This window comes from Kryptolebias marmoratus, linkage group LG7, assembly GCF_001649575.2.
Source record: "Kryptolebias marmoratus isolate JLee-2015 linkage group LG7, ASM164957v2, whole genome shotgun sequence".
Lineage (NCBI taxonomy): Eukaryota > Metazoa > Chordata > Actinopteri > Cyprinodontiformes > Rivulidae > Kryptolebias > Kryptolebias marmoratus.
In genome coordinates, this window is record NC_051436.1 from 20,144,312 (window position 1) to 20,171,696 (window position 27,385).

The 27,385-nt window shown below is 38.2% G+C and overlaps 1 protein-coding gene and 1 long non-coding RNA gene across 4 annotated transcripts in view; one reads left to right on the plus strand and one right to left on the minus strand.

Moving 5' to 3' along the window:
- The window catches only part of sorcs2 (sortilin-related VPS10 domain containing receptor 2), a 421,817-nt gene that overhangs the window by 282,860 nt on the left and 111,572 nt on the right, over nt 1–27,385 (plus strand). The gene's annotated exons all lie outside the window — the stretch shown is intronic.
- Nucleotides 1,725–4,893, minus strand: LOC119617213. The gene is made up of 2 exons (XR_005233437.1): nt 4,413–4,893; nt 1,725–4,324 (listed from the first exon to the last, which is right to left on the minus strand). It is a non-coding gene; the product is annotated as an uncharacterized LOC119617213 (long non-coding RNA).

Genomic DNA, 27,385 nt, shown 5'->3' on the forward strand with positions numbered 1-27,385 from the left:
AAATGAACATGCAAAAGGCGTTTTCACTCCCACCAATTACATACAGAGGAGGTGACTGAATGCTTAGCTTAGAATTCTTAATTTCTTGCATTTCTTCCAAAGCTTTCTTCCACCTACGAGTCCCACCCTTCTTTTACACGTCAGCAAACTCTTTATGTTTTCAAATTCGGGCTCTGCTATTTTACCACCAGAGAAGGTTAGTGTCAATAACTCTAACTTCCTTTGTTTCATGTTGGTTTAGGAATGCTAATTTCTACTGTAGGCTACACTGGCATGTATACTAAAATCATCTTATTGGTTTCTATACTCATTTTATCTGTTCCAGGTAACAGTGGGTGGGAGAATCTATTGTGGATGTGATAAATTGAGAGATGGGCATCAATTTGGATTGGTCGTTCTTTCAAGTTTGTCAGTTTCTCATTTATTCATGTTTGCTTTGACTGGAGAAAAACCAGCCAAACAAAGTTTAAGCAGGATTCATGATATTATGGTTGGGGAGTAACAAGGTTTAACCAGGTATCTAAAAATGCCAATGGTTGCTTTGAATACATCCTTAGAAACCACTGCCTGTCGTGATGTGTCGTGGTGCTATTATTTTTGTACTGACGCCTACTGTTAACAGTAACTCCACCATGTTGACAGTGAAAATTGCTAGCTTCACTACCAACGCATGACCTGTTCATTTATAAACTGAATTTAAAGTGCCTTTGATGTCAGAACTTATAAATTACATAAGTAAAATTTATTAAGACATGTTGCCGTTTTTTCAAAGGCAGAAGAGGAAAAAAGGAGCTAGTGCTAGAACTCAAAAAACATTAACAATGTGCAGTTTATCACAGATGTGGAGGCAGCAGAGCAAACAATGGAAGAGCTGAAGCAGAGCTGACTGAAATTTTGCAAAATGTCTGAGTTCTACCAAGGTGGCAGTAATATAATACCCACTTCCATCTGTGTACTACAACACACTTTCAGATCAGATCTTCAGGGATTGCAAAGCAAATACGCTGGTTGGTCAATTTCTGGAAAAAAAAAAAAAAGTACATTTAGTAAAGTTCATGCAGTAATAAGATAACATCACATGCTTTCCCAGGTAGACAGTAATACCATTTATTGTGATATAATTTTTATAACTTTTTAATGATGTTCTCACAGTCAGAGATTCTGATTATTTGATAAACACAGACAGGTTGGTCTAGAGTCCTCTAAAGACAACAATATTTTCCTTCAAATAGGGCAGAAAAAGCAACTTTTATTACTAGAAGTGTGAAACAAATAAAAAAACAAAGAGACAAAGGGCTACACACTTAAAGGTAATGCAAAATTGTTGTTTCTCTACTTCATAAAGCAGAATTTTGTTCACAATATTTTTTGTATTTTCAGCAGCTTAAAAAACTCCACCAACACATCAGTAATGAAATACACCTAAGGTTTTTCCACATGTTTTTGAGCCAGAGACAGCAAAAAGCTGCAACAGGTAGGTGTGTGGTTACAAAGCTGCAAAATGGGTACAAATGCAAAATGGATACACAACTATGATGGAGCTGAGACCCACATTCATGAAACAGAACCCCAAAAATGTCATTTAGACTGGAAATCAGATGTCAAGAGAAGATAAATTAATTAATCAGTCTGGTGTTTTAGGTGGTCCTATTCATCATACTGTGATACAGTACATAATAGTAACTGCCTAAGGACACTGCAGTTTCTTATCTTTTATTGCGGCATTTTTTTTTTTTATTATTATCATGATCAAGATATAAACTGTGTCATTCCTGGTTGCTCATTCTTCTTGTTCCTTTTAACCTTTTCTTGTCCTTTCTTTCTAACTCAGATAAGCACCCTTTCTTTATATTTCCACAAGTACATACCTGTTAACTCTTAAGTTTTTTTTCTGTCTTTCCTTTTCTGTAGTGTTTTGGTAGCAGCAGCAGGAAATGCTTGTACCTTTCATTTGGAACAGTAGTTAGCTAAGACTGTGAGAAGCACAGGTTGCTCCTCAGCTGGACCTTTTCCTTGAACGCAACTGAATCAGATCAGTCAAGGAGAAAAGCCCCTCCATCACCACCCATCTTTTCAAGCTCAATCCTTTATCTGACACCTCTGTGTTATCACCACATCACAGCCAGAGCTGAGCAGGAAGGTGAATCATCATCATCCCTGAATACTCTGCTGCACTCCAAATGTGACAAGACAAAAGGGAAGATTGTCACATGAAAGCCTTGTTGAGGCGAGTGTTTCAGAATTTCTTTCTGAACCCTTTGGGAAATTTGTTTTTAAAACTGAGTGGTGCTTTGCTGAGGATAAATCCCTGTTTCAGTTCCACTCACCAGCTGCTGCCTTCTGACCTCAAAACACAGCTAGAATGTGATTGTTCCAAGGGGTCAGTGGGCACTTTCTTGCATATGCCCCCATGCCTGCTCTTTGGGTTGAAGCACACTAGCGCTTTGTTACAAAGAAATTGAGAAGTTTCACAAAAGGCCTTTTGGAACATCCGGCAACTTTTTCTGGTGCCTGTTGGATCCAAATATTGGCAAAGTATAAACTCTGAAACCGAGTACTTACTCGCTCTAACAACTTTTATAGGGTGCCGAACAGTGGTTCAGTTGGTCAGGACTGTTGTTTTGCAGCAAGGGGATCATGGGTACTCCTGACTGGGGCGTTTGTTTTCTCCGGCTACTCCCGTTTCCTCCCATAGTCAAAAACATGCTTGTTAGGTTAATTAGCAACTTAAAAATGACTATAGATGTGAGTTTGTGCATATGTGTGAATGGTTGTCTCTTTTGTCTCTATGTGTAGCACTGTGATGAACTGGCAACTCTGCTGGACACAAGGAACAGCTTCCCTTGACCTTGAATTAGATTAAGTAGGTAAAGGAAAATAATGGATAAATCAATTGTCTTTTATTAGGTCAGCATAGTAAATATAATTTTCAGCATCATAGATAATTAAGTAACTTGAAACCTCAAAATTATCAACAATTTCTTACAAGTTACCTCTTATATTTATTACAAAGAAAAGTGATGTTGTCATAACATGCAATGGTTATCAACAAGGGTTGGGCTTTGCGCAAAATATTTATAACTGCCTTCTTGGTGTGATTTATGACAGAACTTAAGTAGCATACGGTGTTGAAGTCAACCCACCAGTGTTACACCTTTGAGCCATCACTGAGGTAGTACGAAAGCTTTAATGGTTGGTTAATGTAAGGTTACGTGGGCATCTCAGCTCAAGAGTGTGATGTAGAGATGGCAAATGATTTGAGCGACCAGCTGGGATTTAGAATGGGAGATGTCTAACACACAATGCTGTATGTATAGTGCTCTGCGTCAGTGCCACTTTGGTTCAGCAATACCAGCTTTACTTATGAAAGCTCACATCATTGCAAGACATGACTGGCTTGAATGGTAATTTCTGAACAACCATAGATGGCCTTCAGAATTGCCATAATCACAAAACTGTTTCGGGAAATGTGCTCATATCTCCTGCAAAAAAAACAAAAAACACTACTTTGAAGGATGCTGAAATGCATTGATAACTGAGCTTTTTCATCCATTACTTATCCACAGACTTTTCAAATATGTCTGTGATACCTTTCAAATGTCTCTTTGACATACCTTATATAAACCACCAATTTCTGAACCAATCATGGAGTCGCCTACATCCTACAAAGGCATGTGCATTCTTTAATGAAACTGCCATTGCAAAATGAAAAGAGGCAATGAGTATAGATGACTGATATTGACATGGAGTTCTACACATAAAATGCATGTTGGACATTCTAAATCCTGCAGCCAGCTGGTCACACAGTCATCACCACATTACACCATCGAGCCATTAAGCTGGCTTTCCTTTTCACAGGATGACCTTTATGGCTCTGTTTCTCCCTTGCTTGGTGGATCAGAAGTGTGTCAGCAGCAGGTTGACTTCAACTCCCTCATGCCACCACCTTGGTCCTTTTGCAAATCACACTGAGATGGCAAGAAGACATCTCAGTCCCAGCTTGCTGTGTTTTGTGAAAAGGGCTAGTTTATTTTACCTAACAGTGAACCTTGGTTACTTTGAACTAAAACATTTTGCTTATACTTTCTTCTTCATGTACATAAAGCATTCAGTAGATACTTGCCCCTGAATCTACAGCTGTTTAGTCCTGATCATAATTTTTTTTACTTTCAATCTGTCATGATGGGCTTAACTAAAGTTTTTACCCACATGCAAGAACACCATGCAGAAGAGAGATGAAAAAGAATATTTTTTATTAGCAAAAACACGAACAGAAATGGGTCGAGGTCCGATCCGGGAGCCGGGCTGCTGAGTGTTTAGCGCGCTGGAGAAAACAACAACGGAGATGGTGAGTTTGCGGTCGTCGGGAAAAAGGAAACTTATCTCTTGAATGGCGAGTAGGGAGAGCTTACTTGGTCGGAGTTCTTCTTGGAACGTGGGGAAAGTAGGTGTTGATCCGGGGTCTCCTTTAGTTCCGGGTAGTCCTTCCAGTGGTTAGGGGGTGCGCAAGGGTTCCTCGGTGCGCCGGAGGAAGCTCGGAGGAGGAGCGGCGCAGGATGGCGGACAGGTTGGCAGCGGCTTGGAAGCGTCGGAGAAGCAGACGGACTGCCAATCGGGCTAGAGCTGAAGATCGGAGTTCTCCTCTCACCGCTGGGTGTGGGGGCTCGGGCATCCGCGGGGTTGGCCCACGGCGTCACAATAAAACGGCAAGAACCCGGTCAGGTTCCACGGAGATCACCTGAGGGGAAAACGAAGCCACAGGGAAACAAGTTATTCTCGGGTCACAGGGAGGCGAGAAACAATTCTAAGTACTCTGAGCTGGCTCGGAGGGGCTGTGAGATACCATCACTGGCAACACTCTGGCGTCGAGGTACTGGCAGTCCGCTTCTCATAAGCTGCCGGTAACGAGGTGATTGTCCACCGGTGTGGGGATGACGACAGCTCAGACGCCCTCCTGCCAGCCAACTACAGGACTCCCCCTAGTGGAGAAAAAACCCCAAACAACCCCGGACCTAACACAATCTTGACTTCTCCTCATGGCAGTGGCATGTTACTTCAGTAATCAATAGCCTGCAAATTTTGCATCAGCACAGAAGATACACCAGTAATTTAGGAAAATAATGAACAAGAAATATAAAAAGAAGTATCACTATGAAGAAAAACTAAAGAAAGCTGAATCACAGTGCTGCTTTTGTCAGAGACAGAGCTGTTATCAATGTATTTACCAGCATTAAACATACACATGCAATTTGTTAAATGATTCATGCATGTATAACCTGTTATTTAACCATTTTTTTTTTTTTGGGGGGGGGGGGTTAGTTTTATCTTATGTGAAATTATTGTGCCACTTGATACAATTAAAAATCAAGTCAAATTTATTTATATAGCACTTTTCAGCAACAAGGCGATTCAAAGTGCTTAACATCACAAAAACACAAAAATACAGAGCCATCACACACAATTACAGTAAAAGTAAAATAAACAGCTTGGAAACTAGAATGTAAAAAGCTAAACTAAACTTTTCTAAAACAAGTCATACTAAGTCATACTAAATATAAACTGAGGAAAACTAAACTAAGATATAATAAACTGATAATAAGCTGACTAAACTAGGATTTAAAAACCTCAGCTAAACAGATCAGAGATGATACAAGCTAAGATAAGCTAAACTAAAAGATAAAATAAGCTTAGCCAAGCAAAACTAAAATAAGTTTAAGCAAGCAAAGGCAGGATAAAATAGACTAAGTCATACTAAAATAAACTGAGGAAAATCAAACTAAGATATAATAAGCTAACATAAACATAAACTAAACTACAATTTAAGAACCTCAGCTGAACATACTAAGATAAACTATACCTTTGCTAACGCTAATTTAAGTAAAGTTTCAGACAATTCAACTATGCTAAATAAAAGAAAACTATGCTAATGTTGATTCAGTTATAGGTTAAGCTAATTCAACTATGCTAAGGAGACATTGGAGGAAGACGGAAGGAGCAACATTAAAACATAGACATCGGAGGAGAAAAGGATGGAGCTACGGGTGTGTGTGGAGGGAGTGAGAGCAGGAGGAATGTAGAGGGTGCCAGCGAAGACGTTGACATTAAGTGGACGGTCTGCCCATGAATACTGTTCCAGGAATCCATCATGTATCCAGCTGGATATATCCCGTTGGTGCAAGAGAGTTCTCCTTTGCCCTGTCTTCTTGTCGATAAATTTTGATCTATTGCGGTGAAGGCCTAGAATTCCTTGAAGGAATGGATATCCCCTACTACTTTTTATTCCAGATTTATAAAGTAAGATCATCTTACGTTGGAAAAGTTGTATTTTGACACAAGCTGTCAAAAACAAAGACATCAATTTGATTAAGACTTTCTGAAACAACTTAAACATGGTTGTACACCAGTGGAACCAATTATATTGAAGGAGCTAAAAAAAAAAAGTCCAACATACTTCAACTTCCTTATCTAAATGTATATAGGTCTCAGATATGAGTACCGGGATTTAGTAACATTAAAATAGACAAGAACTTGTTATATTCATCAAAAAGCCATAACTTTACTATAAATTATGCAACAGGTGTTATTTTCAGGCTTGCAAGCAATTGTATTCTGAGGTTGTGTTCTCAGAGCTAAACAAACCCCAACACATCTTTCCATTCTGCATCACCTCATTGAAAGGGATTTACTGGGATTAAGGCAAACACCAGCAGAGACTGAGATGAGCATGTTTATATATTTTACCAGCAGATGTGAAGAAAACTTACATGGTTTCTGTGACAATATCTCAATTCAAATTATTCTCAACATCCCTGCCATGAGGAATACAATTGTATTTGACTAACACTTGAATGAATCACAGGTTTATGCCCCCCCCCCCCCCCNCACACACACACACACACACACACAGATGCACAGACAATTGATTTGATTTGTCTTGCTATCTTTATTTGGTCTGTTTCCTTTTAATTTTAAATGTGTTCCCCTTTTCTACCCGCTCATCAGACTAGTAGTATACACTTTCACTTGCTCGGGTTCTGAGACTGCTTAGTGTGCAGTCTCAGAATCATAAGTGTTTCATCCTGTATAGTAGCTCTCACTAGTCCTCTACCTCCCTCATTTTGCTTAGTGTGCAGTCTCAAGAGGCCTAGGAGCTTGAGGGTTCTTCTGAGTATTTTAGCTGTTCCTAGGACTGCACTCTTCTGGGCAGATAGCTCTGAGGTTGTTCCTGGGATCTGTTAAAGCCATTCTTCCAGTTTGGGGGTTACAGCACCGAGTGCTCTGATGATCACTGGCACTACTGAGGCCTTGACTCTCAATAGTTTCTCTAGTTCCTCTTTTAGTTCTTGGTATATCTCTAGCTTTGCATGTTCCTTCTTTCAGATGTTACAGCCGCTTTGGATTGCTACATCTATCACTACTGGCTTCTTCTGTAGTTTTTTGACCACTACAATGTTCGGTTGGTTAGCCATCACTTGTTTGTCAGTCTGGATCTGGAAGTCCCACAGTATTTTAGCCCTTTTCCTCAGTATCATAGCCACCTTGATCTGTCAGCTGTACATTCCATATAGGGGCTTATCTTTCAAAATCTTTCTTCTTGTTCCTCCTCTTCCACACTGAGTTTTAGCTGCACAGGGACTTTCTTTGTGGTCTACCTCAGAATCATAAGTGTTTCATCCTGTATAGTAGCTCTCACTAGTCCTCTACCTCCCTCCTTTTGCTTTGTGTGCAGTCTCAACATCATGAATTAAGGATGCATTGTGAGGAGGTTTCTTTTCCTGATATCAGTGGTTTCTATCTTCTCTATTGTCCACCGTATTATATCAGAGAGGTATCTGATGATTGGCAAGGCATATGTATCGATACCTTGGACTTTGTTCAGCCGTTTTTATAACTATTCCAGCAAAACCTATGAACCTAAAAAGACCACAAGGAAACACAGGCGGCACTTTGTGGCTATGGCTGTGTCAGTTGGTGTATTAAACACATATGATCAGCGTAAGAGAAGCAAATATCTGCACAAGGACCAGAGAGTTGAGAAGCCAGCAGGAAGAAACCCATTTTAACGCTGTAGGAGGAGGGAGGAGTGGGAGTTCTGATCCGAGTGTCTCATGGACTATGAAAAGTGTGTGGGAAAAATAGATATCTTACAACCATGTGATTGCAAACCGACTTCTTAACTTATTATGGAGTATGACAGAATATTTACTCTGTGCAGGTGCTTTGTTGTGGCTAACTTCTTTTTGACCTCATCCTGGTTGCCATTTGTCTGCAGGATTCGAAAGTACTTGTAGTTGTCTACAATGTTGCCTTCATGTAGTTCAACCCCTTCAGTTGTGGTCACCTTGCCTTTTTTTGGGACCTAAATTGACATTTATCAAGTCTGAATTATATGTCCTTGCTGTATATCCCAGTAAGGTTGATCAGTGAGTGGATATCTTTCTCATTTTGGGGATACAGCTTGATGTCATTATTTAGAGGATGTGGCTGATGACTGTTTCACTTTGGAATAGGTATCCATAGCCTTAAACATGATTTTTCTTTCCTCTTTTTATTGAAAAATCTTTGCCCACATTATTTTAACAATATTACTGATATAGCCAATGCCATGCCACTAGATGGTGAGAATGTCCACATTGATTACAACCCTATCAAACAATTGGAGAAAGAACATTCAAAGTTTGACTTAAAGATTTCTTCAAAACTATTTTTGTATTAGATACATCTAGATTTTTCTTTAAGTTATTTTTATTATTATTACTAGTAGTAGTAGTAGTAGTAGTAGTATCAGATTGGAATAACTAAATGGCACATTGTGACAGGCCCCCTTTATTCTTATGTTCATGCTTGTTTTGTGTTCCTTTCAGTCACTGTCCCTGTCAATGCTCGTAGAAGTCATTACTTGCCCTCCACTGCTCATTTTTTGTATTCTTTTTCATCAGCTAGAGATGCATCTTTCCCTGTGTTTTGTGCATTATTCAAAGAAGCAGTCCTCAAAAATAACCCCAAGGAGTTTAACTCTCAGAAGCCCCAAGTTACCCCAAACTCCCTTCTAAAAGCACTTTCCCACATCATGATTGTGGCTGTTTTTTTTTTTTTTTTAATTCTGAATCTTTAATAACATGGTAATACAGAGGTGATGGAGGGATTGGTGGTGCGAGGGTTGTTTGGGTTCCAAAATATTTCACAGGATGATGGAAAGGGTGTGTCATTAGGGACCTTAGCGCAATCAAATGGGGGAGGAGCTGGCTGCCATTTTGGAGCACATTTTTTGGGAATATCTCGGCGGGAAGCTTGCTTTGATCACTATCATTTCCCCAGTGTGTGTTCATCCTGTACAAGCAGACGTGCGGATCTGACAGCCAGTGGTTAATCCATGTGTCTGTTCATGCAAATGAACTCAGGTCCTGTAGGTTTCTAAATTCCTATTGAGGTGTTTACTTTTGTATCAGCTCCTAGAAATGAATATTTGAGCCCTCCTAGTCCCTATAGTTTGCTGTTTATTTTAAAGCAGACACCATCATCAACAGAAGGTTCTGAGCCCAGAAGGGATGTTATAAGGGGTCAACTATCACATCACCGACAATTCAGGCTGAATGTTAAACTGGCATTGTTTTGACTGTGGTGTACACACAGATGTTTACTGAAATACCTATATTCATTTCTGCATGTTATCTTTCAGTTGAAGTAGAATGACAGAACCTGAGACCTTAAATAAAAAGATAACAGGAAATTGAGAAATGATAGGTTCTTAGTCTTTTCTTTCAGTGTAGAAATGCAGGAATTTTAAGATCAAGGTGAAAAAGTGCCATAACAAACAGACAAATAAATAATGGTAGGTGTATCCAATCTTTTTTTTATGTAATTTGACTCAAAATATGAAGATGGAGTTCTTCTTTGTTTGTTTTCTTTTTTTTTTGAAGTTGTCAAAAGTAAATTATTTGATCTTGTTTTGGCATTTTTACCAATTTACCTTTCACAAAGCTGCAGACACCTTGCAATGTAAACCTGTGATGAAGACAAGCCAAAATGGCCTGGAAACACTATAGGGTAGCTCTGGAAAGTAAGATCCAAATTACACAGTGTCACACATTCAGTTATGGATTAAACTGCCATAAATCTTCCATCACAGGGAAAGACAGGGCATGACGTGTTTAACAGGATTACTGAGATTATTCTTCTAATGTGTGGATTATGAATAATGTGCACTAATATACTGTAAAATAGTTAATATTGACCTTTAACTAATAAATGACCTTTTTTTTCTGACTGAAATGTATTTGCACAATCATCTTCTGGTTCCATAACTTTAACCAAAGTGGATTTACTTAAATTTACTTTTTTTTATTGTACGTTATATTATCTTATCTTTCCAACTAAATACTTATTATTAGTTATTATTATTATTAGTCTTTAAAAATTAAAAGTACAAAAGTAAAGGTAATTTATGTGGTTAAAAAGTTTTTTGAGCAAGTATCTTCAAAGATGAAAAAGAAAGCATGAGTTGGAAATCGGACATAAAATAAACAAAATCACATCTTCCACTTAAACAATATTTTGGCTTATCTGCAGCAGATTAATCTATTGCTTGCATGTTGGGTCATGCAATTTGAGTGGAAATTTTTGTCATGCGGAGAAGTGTTCAGAGGGAATATGTTGTTATAAAATCTATAAATACAACTAAGAAACCTTGTGTCTCAATTGAGATGCTTGAAGAAACTCATTTTCTTTCTGATGCATTCTAAATCCAGATTCAGTTCTTTTAACACCCAATATATGACCTACACAACAAGACAGTTAATTTGGAATAAACCAAAAATAAAATAAAAGGCAATACAGAACTAGCATCTCCAAATGTGAAAAGACTAAATACCTAAAGTGTTAAACACTCACCTAGCTAGTCAGCTAGATGAAAGCTGTAGTGTGATTTTTATATATGGTCATTTCAAAGTGTGAGAATTATAAACTTTTGGCTACATTGACCTCTCATTCCTCACTGCTGCTGATAGTCAAATGGTAAAGAACTCATGGAAGGAGATAGCACAGTTATTGTTATTGTGTGCAAGTATGCCTCGGCTAGGCAGCGTAGGAACACGTTTTCTATGTTCACTCATTATTGTGCACTGTCTGTCGAAAAACGTTCGTGGTTTCTTTGTGAAACGTGCAAATGCCAAACGGCATTTACTGTCTCAGTCTGTAGAGTAAAAATGTCTGGTTGCAGAATGGAAAATAAAATTCTTTACAGGGTGACCCCAAGAGTGGAGACCCCATGGGGACGGCGCTTCACACAAGTTCTGCTATGCAGTTTCTCATTGAGTATGAAATGCCCATGTGATCCTCTTTGCTCTTGAATTCACATTCATAATTAAAGTAGCATTCCTTGAAAGAATGCATATCACTCCCTTGCATGGAAAAGTTTTAAACAAAGCTCTCGCTTGATCTATTAGCACTTGTAGTCTGTGTTGGGAATGATTCTCTACTGCCACATGAAATTTTAATTCAATATATAGAAAATAAGCAAGTTGTAACCAATGTTGTGTTTGCTAAGGTTGATTAGCTGTGTATTGTGAATCAGATTGATTCCAGTGGTAAATGAGATCTTTTGCAAAAAGATAGATTATGTATTTAAGACTGTTTGGCCGGGGTGGGGGGCCGCAAATTAACAGGAGAGGCCATTGCCCTTACTAACCATCTATTTGTGGTTCCCCTGCTTTTCCCTCATGGCAGTTAGCAAAAAGCAAATAAAAAACCTGTGCTTTCTTATCGCTTGTGGCAGCATGCCCTAGACCTTGACAGTTCACTATGAATACATGTAACCTTACACCCCTAATTCCTAGTATTGTTTTGTGTGCCTAAAACCTAAGCTTTTATGCCAACTCTGATGCTTTGATTGGTGTTTGTGGGAAAGTGTTGGGTGCAGTCTGGTCAGATAAGGAGGAAGTGAGATGAATGTGAGATATAGTCACCTAATTGGTAATCTTTGCTCACTAATTCATGTACAATAAAGAATGAAGGCTTTTAAGATCCAATATTGTGGGTTTATGTACTGTGTGTGTCTCTGTGTGTGGATGCTCACAAGGTGTTGTTTATAGATTTCATAATTCATTGTACTCACTTTAATTCCCACCACAGATTTTGATCATATTTCATCCTTGTTTTTCCTGTTGCTGTATGCAGATTTACCTTTAATTCTCTGACACACACACACACAGAGTTGTAGCTTTGCCATCATATGATCAGCTCTGTAATGAGAACCAACCCCAGCACAGATACTCTGTCGTATCCCCATTCTGTTGACCACATCCTGTTCCTCTTGTGTGTGTGCGCGCACCCTCCATCCCCCAACTCTTCATCTGCCCTCTCTCTCATAAATGTAATGGCGAGTATTATGCAGCCATCAGTATCCTCCAAAATGACAATGACCACCCCCTACTCCCCCAACCAACCTCCCATCCCTCCCCCCTTTCTTTTTCGAACCTCATCTCATCTTCTCTCCGTTGCGCCGCCAATAAGCCTCATGGTCTATCGGAGGAGGCTGAGGTGATGTGAGGTCACAGCTGACTTTATTAAAACACGGGTGTCCATTAATCTGCGGCCCAAATCACAATGAAAAAGAGCAGCATGATGAGGAAGGACGGGTGATGGCACAGACAAGTATAATGAAGTGGATAAGATGGAATAGATGGAAGAAAAACAGAGTAAGAAAGGTTATGAGAAAATAAGAAGCTGCACAAGAAACTTTAGAAAGAAAACTTTGTAAAAATGGGCATTTATATGTATTTACCTATTCAGTTTTTTTTCCTGCATTAATGCATCATAATTTGACAATAAAGTGGATTTTAGACAAGTTATAGAATTTGATTGACATGCCTTTAATGTTAAATATGCAACAAATTACGAACCAAAAAGACATCTGTTAAATAAAAAGAGGTGCTCAAAACTTTTGGTCTTTCTCTACCAGTTGCTCACTAGATCATGTGACTTGGATCCAGTTCACATAAGAACGATCTCCTGGAAATTTTATAGATTTTCCAGTGTTGACTGTGAAAATGCTGTTGCTGTTTAAGCAAGATTGCAAAAACATTGAATCTCCTGAGGTTTCCTGCCAGGTCACTAGCTGGCACTGTGATTTTTGTATTTCAACAACAAGTGCATGCCTTCAAATGCTTTAGTCTTGAAAATGAAAATAGTTTAGTAGAAAATTGGAGCACTGGGTCATGGTTTACTTTCAGTACAAAGAGAGTAAAGACATATTCCATGAAGAATTTTTATTATTATTTTTTCAGTTCATCCAGTCTACATCCAGAGCTACTATCCAATTTCTTTTCAAATATCTATGGTTGGGTTGCAGAGATAACAGGTCCAGGAGATAAACTCAGATATCCCTCTTCCCCCACAACACACTCCAGCTCCTCTAGGGGATCTCAATGTGTTCCCAGTTCACAAAGGAAATGTAATCCCTACAGTCAACCCTAAATAGTCCTCCCAGTTGAACATGGCAGGAAAACCTCCAGAGTGAGGCATCCAAGATGCGTCCTAATCAGTTACCTAAACCATCTCAACTGACTGGTTTTGATGCAGAGGAGCAGCGACTCTTCTCCTGCCCCCCCCCGAAATGATACAGTTACTCAGAATATCTCTGAGGTTGAGGCCACCCACCCCACAGAGGAAGCCCATTTCAGCCAATTGTACCCAGGGTCTCATTTTTTCAGGCATGATCCATAACTCATGGCTATATGTAAAGGCTGGAATGTAGATCAGTAAATCAAGTCCTCTGCCTTTCAGCCTGGCTCTTTTTTCCCCCCCACAACAGACCAAAGCAGTGGGATACGGGGTTGCTTTTTTAGAGTTTTCTGGTCCCTGTAAAACCAAATGACAAGTTATTTGTAAATAATACATTTGTAAACAATAACCTATAATGTAACAAATCTGAAAAAAAAAAAAGTCAACAAGGGTGAATATTTTTGTAACAACCATACTGGGGTTACATTTAACAGGGCTTCGGTCACAAGTCTCACATTTAAAATAAATATAAATGTTCATTTTGATTCATTATTCTTACCAAGAACATGTTTTTCTCTTAATTCTAATTCATTCCATGCACTTCTTTTGTGCACAGTTGTTTTTTTTTTAACTTGGCAAAATAACTAACACAATGTCTTAGTTTGTCTGCAATGTAAAAACATTGCCTAATTCGACTTGCTGTTCAACCACCAAACTAGTTGATTTACCTAGCTAATTCAATTTTCTTAATTAGTCAAAGTTTTTTTTTTATCACTTTATTTTTATTAACATTTTCAGAGTAGACTCACCAAAGAAAGTAAAACACAACATAGAAATGATAATAAGCAGACAATACAGAACAACCAAAAACAAAATAAAAACAACACATTAAGGGGGATTCTTAACTGAATAGCACAAAATACAAGGGGACGGCATATCCTAATTTAGTCCTGTAACGTTGATGTGACATTTGTCCATTTTTCCCATTTGTCCTGGCATTGCTCTTCTTGTGTCCTCAGTCTGTGTGTTAGAATCTCCATCTCAAATAGCGAGTTCACCGTTTGTGTCCATTCCTCTATGGTGGGAGGCTCAGATTGACACCACTTCCTGGTTATTACTTTTTTGGCTGCTACCAACAGAATTTTGAACAAGTAACAATCTTTATTAAGTACAACATTTTCCGAAAGACCTAAATATAAAACCTGACTGGTCCTAGATATTGAATATCCCAGTATTGTTACAATCTCTTTGTGTATTTTGTCCCAGAACTGTGTAATCCTGGGACAAAGCCAGAAAATATGCGCGTGATTAACATTAAGCGCTCCACAATCTCTCCAACATGGTTGAACTCTGGATTTGAATTTACTAGTAATTTTGGGTGTTATAAAAAATCTGATTACATTCTTCCAACAGTATTCTCTCCAGATTCTGGAAGAGGATGTTGTAATTTGGGTCTTCCAGATATTCAGCCAGTCGTCTTCTGTTAACAGAATGCCCAGTTCCCTTTCCCATTTTGTCTTAATTTCCAATGTGTTAGTGCCTCTATTTTCTAACAAATATTTATAAAGTAAGGATACTGTTCTGTGCTTTTTACCCTTATAGATCTCAATCAGCATTTTAACAATCCCATTTTCATTTGGGTCTATTTTATGCTTTATCTCTTTGTTATAAAAGTCCCTTAATTGTAGGTATCTAAAGTGATCTTGAGTCCTTAGAGCAAACTCTTGCTGTAGTTCCTGAAAACTTTTAAAGTGTCCATCTTTAAGGACTACACTTAGTGCTGTTAGACCTCTTCCCAGCCACTGTTTAAATTGTAAGTCTTGAATAAAATATTTATTATAGGCTGGCCACTGTATCAGACATAAGTGTTTCTCTAATTTGCATTTCCTAATTATGTATAACCATTTACCCAGTGAGAATCTAGTAACGGTATCAACAGTCCTAAGTATACTCTTGGTGGCCTCTATATCTCCAATGATACTTCGCAATTCTCTACCTTGGACTCTTTGTTCGATATTTTTCCATTTTGCTTCATAATTTTTGTCACTTATATTCATTATGGGACTTATTTGGGCAGCGTGGTAATATTCTCTAAAGTCAGGTAATGCCATACCTCCTTTCTCTTTCTCTAATTGTAAAATATCAAATTTTATTCTGGGTTTTTTGCCGTTCCATATGAATCTAGATGAAATCTGGTTCCATGTTTTAAACTGTCTATCCGGGATTTCTATAGGTAAAGCCAGGAAGAGGTATAATAACCTTGGTAACACGTTCATTTTTATGGCTTCAATTCTAGAGCTGAAGTCTAGTGTTAAGACATCCCACCTTCTAATATCCCTCCTAATTTCTTGGTCCACTCCAATAAAATTAGCTTTATATAGATCATCCATGTTTTTCGTTAATTTTATTCCTAGGTAAGTCATCATATTAGAGTTCCAGTTTAAATTATAATTTTGACGTATTGTTTCAGATGGTGTATAACCGAATGTCAAAACCTGTGTCTTTTTCAAATTTAGTTTGTATCCTGAGTAGAAGCCAAATGTCTCTAACTGATTGATCAGACAAGGCAGTGAATTTTCGGGATCTGATAAGTAGCAAATTACATCATCTGCAAACAAACCTATTGTATGGGTCTCATTATATATATCAATACCCTTAAGATCCTTATGTTGTCTTATGTATTGTGCCAGTGGTTCAATATAAATTGCAAATAATGTTGGTGATAAACAGCATCCCTGACGTGTTGAGCGTTCAAGTTTTATATTATCAGTTAGATTTCCATTAATCTTGATTCTGGCCATTGGTGATTGGTATAGGGTCCTCACACACTGTACAGCTTTTTCGTTAAAACCAAATTTTTCAAGTGTTTTATATAAGAAGTTCCAGCCTACACTGTCAAAAGCCTTCTCTGCGTCAAGACTGATCAAAACAGCCTTAATCTTTTTATTTTGAATATGATCTACAATGTGAAGTGCCCTCCTGATGTTATCTCGCGTTTGTCGACCTCTAATGAATCCTGTTTGGTCCTCATCTATAATGTCCCCAATGAATTGCTCAAAACGTTTTGCTAATACTGAAGTATAGATTTTATAGTCCATGTTTAGAATAGATATAGGTCTATAGTCAGAACATGTCTCACTTCTCCTCTTTTTTGGAATAACTGTTATAATCGCTTCTCTCCAAGATGGCGGAAGCAGTGCGTGCTCCAATGTATAATTAAATGAATTTTCTAGTAATGGTAAGAGATCTTCATTAAATGATTTGTACCACTCCGATGGCAGTCCATCACTCCCTGGTGTTTTGCCATTTTTTAACCTATTAATTGCTTTTTGTATTTCAATTCTTGTTATATGGGAAGTGAGAAGTTTGTTTTGGGTTTCTCCAATTGAGGGCAGATCCAGTGACTCCAAGAAGGCTTTTATCTGTCCATCTTCAGCAGAAGAAGGTTGACTGTACAACCGCTGATAATATGTCCTAAACATGTCCTCTATAATTTCTGGGTCATATATCATTTGATTTGTCTCACCATCCTTCATTCTATGGATATTCCTGTCAGACTGTTGCTTTTTAAGTTTCTTTGCTAACAGTTTTGTTCCTTTAGATCCCACTTCATGATATGATTGTCTGATGAATTTTGATTTCTTTTCGATTTCATAAGTAAGTATCTTATCTATGTTGTTTCTTACTTCTTTTATTTTTATAAGTAGGTTAGGATTTTGGGTCAATTTGTGTTGTTTTTCTAGTTCTGTCAATTGAACTCTTTCTTTTTCATAAGCTTCCACTCTGGATTTTTTAAGGGCCGCAGTTTTTGCTATCAATTTTCCTCTTATTACTGCCTTAAGTGCGTCCCATACCATCACCGGATTAACCTGTCCATCATCATTCTCTTCTATGTAAGTTTTTATGTCATGGGAAATTTCAGCTTTAATCGTTTTATAGTTCAGCAAGCCTACATTTAATCGCCATGCTGTTTTACATTTTCTGGAAAGTAGATTTAGTTTTAATATTAGGGAAGAGTGGTCAGATATACTTGTTTCTTCTATTTCACATTCTTTTACCTTATAAATATCGGATTTATTTATGAAAAAATAGTCAATTCTAGAATAACTTTTATTGGGCGCAGAGTAATGAGTATAGTCCTTTATATTGGGGTGTAATTCCCTCCAGATGTCAACAAATCCGAATTCTTCAACTGCCAATTTAAATTTTTTTGTAGTTGAGTTTTGTTGTTTTTTACTGTTTGTTGTATCAAGTTTTGTGTTTAAAACCACATTGAAATCCCCTCCCCAGACCAACATTCCTTCTGTTTCCATGATTATTTTGTTCAGAAGGCTATTAAGAAATTGTATGTTACTATTTGGGGGGTTGTAAACATTGACCAGTGTTACCTTTACATTTTCAAGAGTCCCCTTTACTATCACATACCTTCCTTCTTTATCTGACAGTTCATGACTATAATCAAATTTTACTGAGTCATGAATTAGAATAGAAACTCCTCTTTTGTTTCCATGTCTGAAAGAGCTGTAAAATATGTTCGAATAGCCAAAGCCTCTGAGCTTTTCATGTTCCAATTTAGACAAGTGTCTCCTGTAAATAGATTAACTGTGCTTTCTCTTTTCGCATTTTAGTTAGAATTTTTTTTCGTTTCATAGGATTATTCATACCGTTCACATTCAACGAAACAATCTTGATATTATCAACCATTACTTAGATTCATAAGGTCCCCATATGATTCTAGAAGAAGAGCCCCCAACAAATAGCTGAACACGCTATTAAAACACAGAAGAACAAATAAAACAGAAACTTCCAAAAGTGGGGATGTGTGGAGACATCCCTCGGGATCCCTGCTGGTGGAGTGAGGGCAAAAAACCACACTAAGGTGGGGGCCCTCTCTAGTAGTAGAGTCAAGTCTACTTATACTAGATAAGTCCAACATTTGGAAAGCGCTACAACATTTACTCCGTTCGGTATTTTGATTAAATATCTACATCTAAAGACCTATAACAAATAACAGAAGAAAGATTGATCTCCTAAACAAGGTTAAATCGGACTGCTAAAGTCAATCAGCTCTTAAATCACACATATATTACTTAAATTTTTCTCTTTTTTCCCGAAGCAAACCTCCTCCTGTGACTCGGTATTCACTGGTCCTCTCGTCTGAACTCTGTGAGCTTCTCCCTCGCGCGTTGTCCTGCACCGGTGTTGTTGATCCGTTTCCATGGTAACAGCGTGTCCAACCTCTCCTTGGCCGCTCTTAACTTGTTCTCTGTTGGTACCCAAGTCAAGCCGAAGCCTCTGCTGATCATATCCGACGCTGCTTCGTCCGCGTTCTCATAGGTCCGCACTCCAGAGTCCCAGAAGATTCTTATCTTGGTGAACGGCGTCTGGAATCTGACACCTTTCTGCTTCAAGGCTGCCTTTAACGGGCCATATGCTTTACGTTTTTCGACGACATCCACGGCATAATCATTGTCAAAGTACAGGCGCCTGCCTTCCATCTCCACTTTCTGCTCCCAGGCTTTTCTTAAAACCATTTCTTTCGTATTAAATTGCAAAAAATTCACAATTATGGATCTTGGGGCTGTATTGGGAGGCGGTCTGGGTGCCAAAGCTCGGTGTGCCCGCTGAATACTGAGTTCAATTCCGTCCGGTAGCTTCAGTTGCTTGATTAGCAGATCGGCAACAAAATCAGCCACCGATCTACCCTCCTTTCCCTCCGGAACTCCGTAGATACGAAGATTATTTCTCCGGCTTCGGCTCTCCAAATCCACAAGTTTGTCGTTCATTGCTTTGTTCCTTTCTAGTGTCTCCAGCAGCGCGTCTTTCATCTCCAGGCACGCGGCCTCCAGGTCTGCAATTCGTGTCTGCACCTCGGTGATACTGCCCTTCTGGTTCTGTAGCTCCCGCATTATTTCCTCCCTGAATCTGCTGAGATCTTTTTTCATTGTAGTCTTTACGTCTTCTTTGAGTTCTTCAATGTCTTGCTTCATTTCATTTTTAAACTCTTTTAAGTCATTAGAAAGAATCTTGATACTCTCCAGCAGCGTGTGTTGTTGTGAGTTAGCGCTAGCTTTCCTCGTGGTAGCATTAGCATCGTCCTCACTGCCGTCTCCTGACTGTTCGCCAATATCTTGTATTTTAGACATTTTCTTCTCGGTCTTGTTAGTTTTCGGCATCTTTCCCCTTGAGTGATTTAGATTAGAGTCTAGATAATTAACTGAATTAAGCAAAGGGGAGAGGTTTTAGTTACCGATTTGGAGGAGCTCGTTTCTATGTGGCCATCTTGTTGCGGCGCTGACCCGGAAGTCTAGTCAAAGTTTTTTAGTGTGATTGGTTTGATATTTTGCACATTGCTTCATCTGAATATCAACTTAAAGAAACGGTCAAGGCCATTGTGATCAATAGTTTGTGTTGGTGAAGTAGTATTTAAAGGACAGTTGGGGCAAATTAATGAGCTCTGTCATCAGTATGCAGAGGTGTTTCACGCTTGGCTTAATAAGGTCTTTGTGTCAACACTGCTGCGCATTCTAACACCACATTACCAAATAAGCTGCATTTAATGAATTGCTTTTATTATAATAGGTTTCTGGCAAAAACAACCTTAGCCCTCTGAGGACCCATTGTAGTAGTCTCTGTAAATTATAACCCAAATGTGACACGTTTAATCTCCTTCATTATATATATATATATATATATATATATATATATAAATGTTCAAAATAACACGAATGATTCATTATTAATTATTTCATTAAGCTCAAACAAAAAGAGAACACACATTTTACTAGAGAAAAGTATCATCACTGTCCTGTTCACTACAAGGAAAACCTTTGCAAAATTTATTTGAATATTTTGTTTTCACAAATTAAATAATGACTTCTAATGTTTCAAGTTTAATTTTATAAAGCATTAAATTGTTGTCTTCACTTTGTGAATTTTAAAATCATTTTTACCATTGTACAGGTTCACAAATGTGTTTATAACAGTGTGGAAAACTGATAGGAGGACAGGGCCCCAGCATACTCCATGAGAAGTCAAAACTAGACTTGCTTAATAAACCGACTGAGACAGTACATGCCGTTTGACATTTGCAAATCTGACTGTACACAAAAATGAGCGATTGAAGAGAACGTGTCCCGAAGCTGCCTGGCTGAGGCGCACTTCCTCCTTTCCACCACAGCCACAAAGTTCCGCCTGCGTCCCTGTGCGTTCTTTTTATGTTCATAGGTTTATAAGTTTTGCTGGAACAGTTGTAAAGATGGCTGCATTTCAGGGGAGCAGCAGAAGCAAAATTACTCCATTAAAGCTCACTGCCTTTTCTGAATAAACCCGCCCACAACAACTTCTGACCAATCACACAATACTTGGTCCAAACCCCCTGTGAGAAATAGTTTGGCCCGGGCCTTGTGTCATGAAGGGGCAGACGCAGCTGCTATGCGGACAAAAAGGCCACAATTTTCGTCAAGCAAACACATAAATGAGAGCCGACTTCGTGACTTCTCATGGAATATGGAAAGGCCTTTAGTCTCTGCACTTATGTGGTCATTAAACTAGTAATTTTTTGTTAAGACAGAGCTAAGCTAAAATGCAAAGCTGCCAATTTACTGATCGATCTACATTCCAAAGGTCACCTATGGTTATGGGCTATGGGTGATGACTAAGAATGAAACTGCAAACACAAGTTGCTTAACTGAGTTTTCTCTACACGGTGGTTGGACACACCTTTAGGGATAGAGTGATAACCTTGGAGGAGCTTAGAGAAGAGTCACTGCTAATCCTTATTGAAAAGAACCAGTTAAGAGTGGTTGAGATATCATTTAAGGATCTGTTATTGCCATACCAGATCACATTTGCATATTTGTGGTACAAAATTACATTCCAGTACAGCCTGTCCAAAGAACAAACAAATAACATAAAACATAAGACATGGGTAGACAGGATGCCTGAGGCTGCAGCCATAAGAGGTGCTGCCCTTTCATTAGATTGGACATGTCCAAGTGGGAAGAATGCCTTGTGGCAGACCCAAAACTTTTTGGAAAGCTTATATTTCACAGCTGGACTGGAAATTACTTGGAGTTTGTGCTCTCAAATGAGCTTGATGAGGGAGATAAGGAGAAGGTGGTCTTAGGGACACTTGAATAAGCAGAGGATGGATGGATGGACCTCAACTTAGCGGTTCCTTTATGTAAAGCACCTTACAATCGAGGACCTCATTAGGAGTCAGTGTCAGAGTTCATAAACTTTCAGGGGGTCAATTTTATGTTTGAATTGGGGAATATATAGATGGAACCTGCAGCAACTTTCAGAACTGAAAGATTAACTTCATTTATTTATGTGTACTAATCAGAAACTAACAATTTTACTACAGATTAAAAGACATCCTGTTACTTGGAAGTTCATAATGCCCATGCATCTATAAAACTGGCTTTATCGCATCTCTCTAATGTTGTGGGAATTGCCTGATCAAGCTGAGGTAGATGAGGACAAAAAAAAAAAAAAAAAGCTACAGCAGCTCTCCTCTGTCTTGTTAAAACGTGCGACAGACGGTTGGTGTCAGGCTGTCAGCTGCTGTTCTGAGTGAGGGCTGGGAGGCCAATCTGCCATAATGACTGTTTGATGATGAGTCTATTTAATTATCATTAGCCCGATCCCACATCTCTATTCCTTTTATGGATCCCAGGGAAGTAATAAGATTTTCCAGGAAGTAAAACGAAGACTTTACAGAGTGGGTCAGATAGAAGACATGAAAGGAAAGACAAAAAAGAAAGAAAATAGAGGTGAACAGAGGACAAAAGAACAAGAGGAGAAAATATGTGGAGAAAGGAAAAGAAAATGTGAATGTAATGAAATAGGAGACATTAAAAAGGTACAATATAAAAAGGGAAAAGGTAAAAGGAAGGCAAGAGCAGTTGAAGTGGGAAAAAGAAAAAAAAGGGAAGAACAAGAAAATAAAGAGATGCAACAAAAGTTATTAGGAACATAGACAGGGAATTAGAACCAACAGGGGGGGGAAATGAGAACAAAAACTGATTAGAAAAAAGTGGAAAAGATAAAAGAATGTTATGAACAAGAGACAGGAGACATGAGTCCTGTATGCAGGTTAGAAAAAAGGTTTTGAAGAAAAAAAAAATAAAAGGGGGTAAACATACGGTAAATTGTTAAAGACGACATTAACAGAATAACAAACAAAAATATGAGAAGATAAAAAAAAAGAAAAATACAGAAGCAGAAGACTTGTCAATCAAAATGTAAATACAAATTGATAAAGGAGACAGGACAAAAAGAACAGGGCAGAAACCAAAAGAAAATGAGAAAAAAGTCATTCAGAAACACATATACATTGAAAATAAAATATATGAAGAAAACCAGTTTACAACATAGAGCAGATAGTGTCAGAGGAGGGATCGACGGGAGAAATGAGTCTGATTCTAACAATTACATTGATTAAACGGGTGGCACTCTGCAACATTTCACCTGCATCCCTCACCTAATTTACTGCACTCCGCTCGGCTTCCAAACAAGCCTAGGAGGATAAACAAAAGGAGGCTCCCACCGGCAAAAACCCTCTAACACACACATGCAAGCACACCCACACACTCTGTACAAGATACCCTCATAAATGAAGAACACTCTCTTAACTCCTGACTTTCTCTCAATGCAGCTGAGAGGTGTTTTGGGGGATTTTACCAGAGAGACAGTCTAATATCTTGTGCTGATGTCTAGTTAATAACCATCATATTCTCTCAGAGCAGCTGCCAGTGTCTGTACACAATGACTGAGCTGTTAGGAGTTCAGATAAGTAACATACCGGACTGGGATTGGCTGTCACTATGAGTAACTTACAGTCTCTTTAAAGAACCTGACACAAAAAAGACCAGCATGTGAAACGCATCCAGGCTCATACTCTTATGAACTGTCTTGTTGCTAAGAGCTTCGCTTTGACTTTGAAATAAATTTTGGAAAACTGCTTGTTGTGATTAACTGGAAGAGTTTCAACAAAACAAGCCCCTTGAGACACTCTGATGTAACAGCATGCGAACAGGTTCTGCTTAAAGACAAAACCAAGAGTTTACAGTGAGGCAGAGAGCTGGCAGCCTGCAGCCAACACTTCCTCCAACAAGCTGCTGCAGCCACACACTGTTACACTCATATCTGAGGTAAACAGAGTTCTATGGCTTTTCTGGAATATAATGTGTTGTAAAAAACTAATTGCATTTCTACAAGCCATATTAACAGGGACTTACTTACATGGCTTGTTGTTAGTTAGTACATTTTTTTAATCAAAAAAATGTACTATGCACTTTTTACACAAGTATTGGGGTGGAAAAAATTTTGCAGCATTTACGGCAAAAACAATTTTGTTGATTTTTACACTTCTGTACTTTTCCCCATAGATTTATACTTTGACACTTCATGCTCATTGAAAAATAAAAAAAGGCTTATTATCAGCAATTTACAAGCCATTTGCAAGAACAATTTCAGATTTTAAGTATTTGTCTAAAGGGAGCTTTGCGCCTCAAACTTGGGTGTCAGCCAAACAGCACCTGTCTGTGTTGGCCCACAGTTGAAATATTGTACATGCAATTAGAGTAAACCATTCCTATATTTATGTAAATAATTGTCAAGCCAAAAAGCGTCTGATTCACAAAGACCAGCATTTTTTGCCACAAGAAGTTAGCGCAAAATATTTAGTTTCCTGACAGGAAATGGAAATTGTTTCTGAGTTCGTGTTAACTGGAGATGAGCAAATATGTTTTCAAGCAAGTACATAAAATGTTCCTTTGAAGTTACAGGGCACATGAAAAAGATTAATGATATAATTACCATGAGTGCCCTTGTCAGGATCGGTGGTAGCAACGAAGGCAAACCCAGAGAGCAGACTCGTCTTAAAAAACTAATTTATTAAATAAAGATAAACAAAAACAAAAAGGCTGACGTGGCAGCAAAACCTAGAACTAAATACAGAACACAAAACAGACGGAGCATGGCGGGACGAAAAATGAACGAAGGATTACTAGCATAGAACCAAGAACAAAGAATAATGATCCAGCGGAGTAGTGGAGAAAGTGACCGGGTTTTAAGCACAGAGGATAATAAGGCAAGTGGGCACAGGTGAGTGATCATAATTACTGGCAGGTAGAGATGGGCGTGGCAGGTAAACAGATGACAAACTGGGGAGAAGTAGATGATACATAAACATAGACACGAGGGACCAACACAGACAACCAAAAACAAAACATGAATAACACAAACTTGAAAAGAACACAAAGACAGACTGCAAAAACCCAAATCCCAACAGCCCTAGGTTCTAATAATCAGAACAGACAATGAGACAGTTTACTACATATTCCTCATGATTGAATCTTTTTAAAGCAGGACTGGAGAAAGAAGAAAACATTAACCCTTCAGAAGCCCTCAAAAGAAAGAAAGAGACAAAGCAACAAGGGGGTTAAGAGTGTCAACGGCAGATTAAACGCCGTAGAAGAAGTGAAAAATATTAGAGATCAGATTTAAAGTTACAACACTCACATCCATTACCTGTTTCGGGTCACGGGGAGCTGGTGCCTTTCTCCAGCAGTCACTGTGTGAGAGGCAGGGGACACCCTGGACAGGTCACAAGTCCATCACAGGGATACATAGAGACAAACAACCATTCACACTCTCACCTAGGGACAATTTAAGAGTTACCAATTAACTTAGCATGCATGTTTTTGGTCTGTGGAAGGAAACCAGAGTACTTGGAGTAAACCCATGTGAGCACAGGGAGAACATGTAAACTCCACCCAGAAAGGCCCCTGGTTAGGAAGCGATCCTGCAACCTTCTTGCTGGGAGAAAACAGCTCTAACCACTGCCCCACTGTGCCATCCCAGTATAAAACCAGCTTTTGTTGTATGCAAAAATTCTGAGACTTCAAAATTAGTTTGTAGAGTTTAAGTCTAAACAACATTAACATTTTAACATACAACTGCCAATCCTCTCAGTTGTATGTCACCTGCTGCTAAAAATGTTAAAGACAGTATGGCTGACTGTGAACCAGGTTGTACTAATTTTGCTTTGTTTTTATATTGCTAAAGAAAGTCTATAAAAAAATACTTGTTCAGCAACATCATTTATTAATTATACTCTTTAACGATTAAAAATTAAATCAAAAATTTTAGGTCAAGGCACCCAACACCCTACTGGGAACTACCACTGCCTTTGTGATGTTTCAGTTCTTTTGTCCTATATAGAGCTCCTACATACAGGTAAACTGCTCCAGGTTCCCCCCCTCCCCGTGTGCTTGGGTTTTGTACTCACACGCTGCTATTGATTCTCAGTAATCCACTAACACTGTTTGCTGTAGTGGAGTGCTGGAGGCTTTACACTGTGCCAGCCTTCTCCTGGATGTGCTATACTGAACACGGGACAATCCATCTTCTCTTTATTACAGGAACTCAGCCAGAGTAGCAGTTATGTATTTATTTATTTTGTTTGCAAGGGATTGAAATGTTGAACAGAGAGAAATATGGTAAGTTGTAAATTATAGTTTACACTCTGAAACTTGCAGGCTTCAGGGTGTCTAAATGGTTTATGGGGTTCTGTTGGAAAACAAGTGTGTGGCACTGTGCTACAATGTGTATATTTGTCCCTATTGCCTGTCCCCTTAAGAATATTGAACTATACACTTCCTTGTTTATACAGTTTTTACTGCAATGTGATGCAGTGTTATTGTACCTCTGGTACAAATTAGAATTTGTCAGATGCAGGTTGAACCTCAGCTTTTGCAATAGTAATGTATTTTTTAATCACAAGGGTAGGCTTGTTCAGTGTGGATCAAAAAATTATATACTAGTATTCTGTAGACGGAGGATCATATACAATTTAATACATTTTTTATGAATTGCTCTAAATGTGTTCTTTTAACTCTAAAACACAAATATGATGTTAAAAGCAGTTTGTAAAATAATCCAGTGAGAATCCATTTGACAGCACAGTTTTGCTGTATGCATCAACATTTAGCACCCTGATCCTTCTGTTTATGTCACATTAAATGATTCACACTTTATCTCACAGCTTTGGGAAAAACCCATGCAAAATATACGTCAAAATGTGTAGCTTGGTTCAGGATACTGTGCTGTGAATCATCATGCAGCGTAGACAAAATTTAAAAACAGCTTTTAGGGTTTCAAGGTGAAACACTATTCAAAGTTTAAACAGGTTATTAAATATTGGACTTTAAATGACTAAACTGGTGTATTGATATCTTTAATGGTTTTTACGCAACCAAAGTTTAAGTTTTGAAATATTTTATCACCGACTCTTTACCTTAGAGTTTAATGATTTTAATCTCTGAAGTTTAGAAAATTTTATCAACAACTTTTTTTTCACTCCTGCCTTTGGACTGTGTGTGAAGCTTATACATCCAAATGTAGGCAATTTTGTCTTGTTAACTTTTTGGCAGTTGGCAATAATTACTTGTCAGATTTAACTTTTTTTTCAGCACAATCCTTAATTGTTTGGTGTGTTCCTTCTTTGTTTTGGTTTAAAACAATTTCACAGACTATTTAATGGCGTCTTCTGAGGACAAACTGTCTCAGGTATGTAGCTTTTGTTTAGAAACACAAATAGCACTGTCGGTTGAATTAAACTACACCCTGGCTTTGTGGTGGAAAATTAATCCCCATTTATCCATTACCTATAGTGTACAGATGCTGGTCATAAAATTAGAACATCATGAAAAAGTAGATTGATTTCAGTAATTCCATTTAAAATGTGAAACTTGTATATTATATTCATACATTACATACAAACTCATATATTTCAAATGTTTATTTCGTTTAATGTTGATGATTACAAATGACAACAAATGAAAATCTCAAATTCATCATATCAGAAAATTAGAAT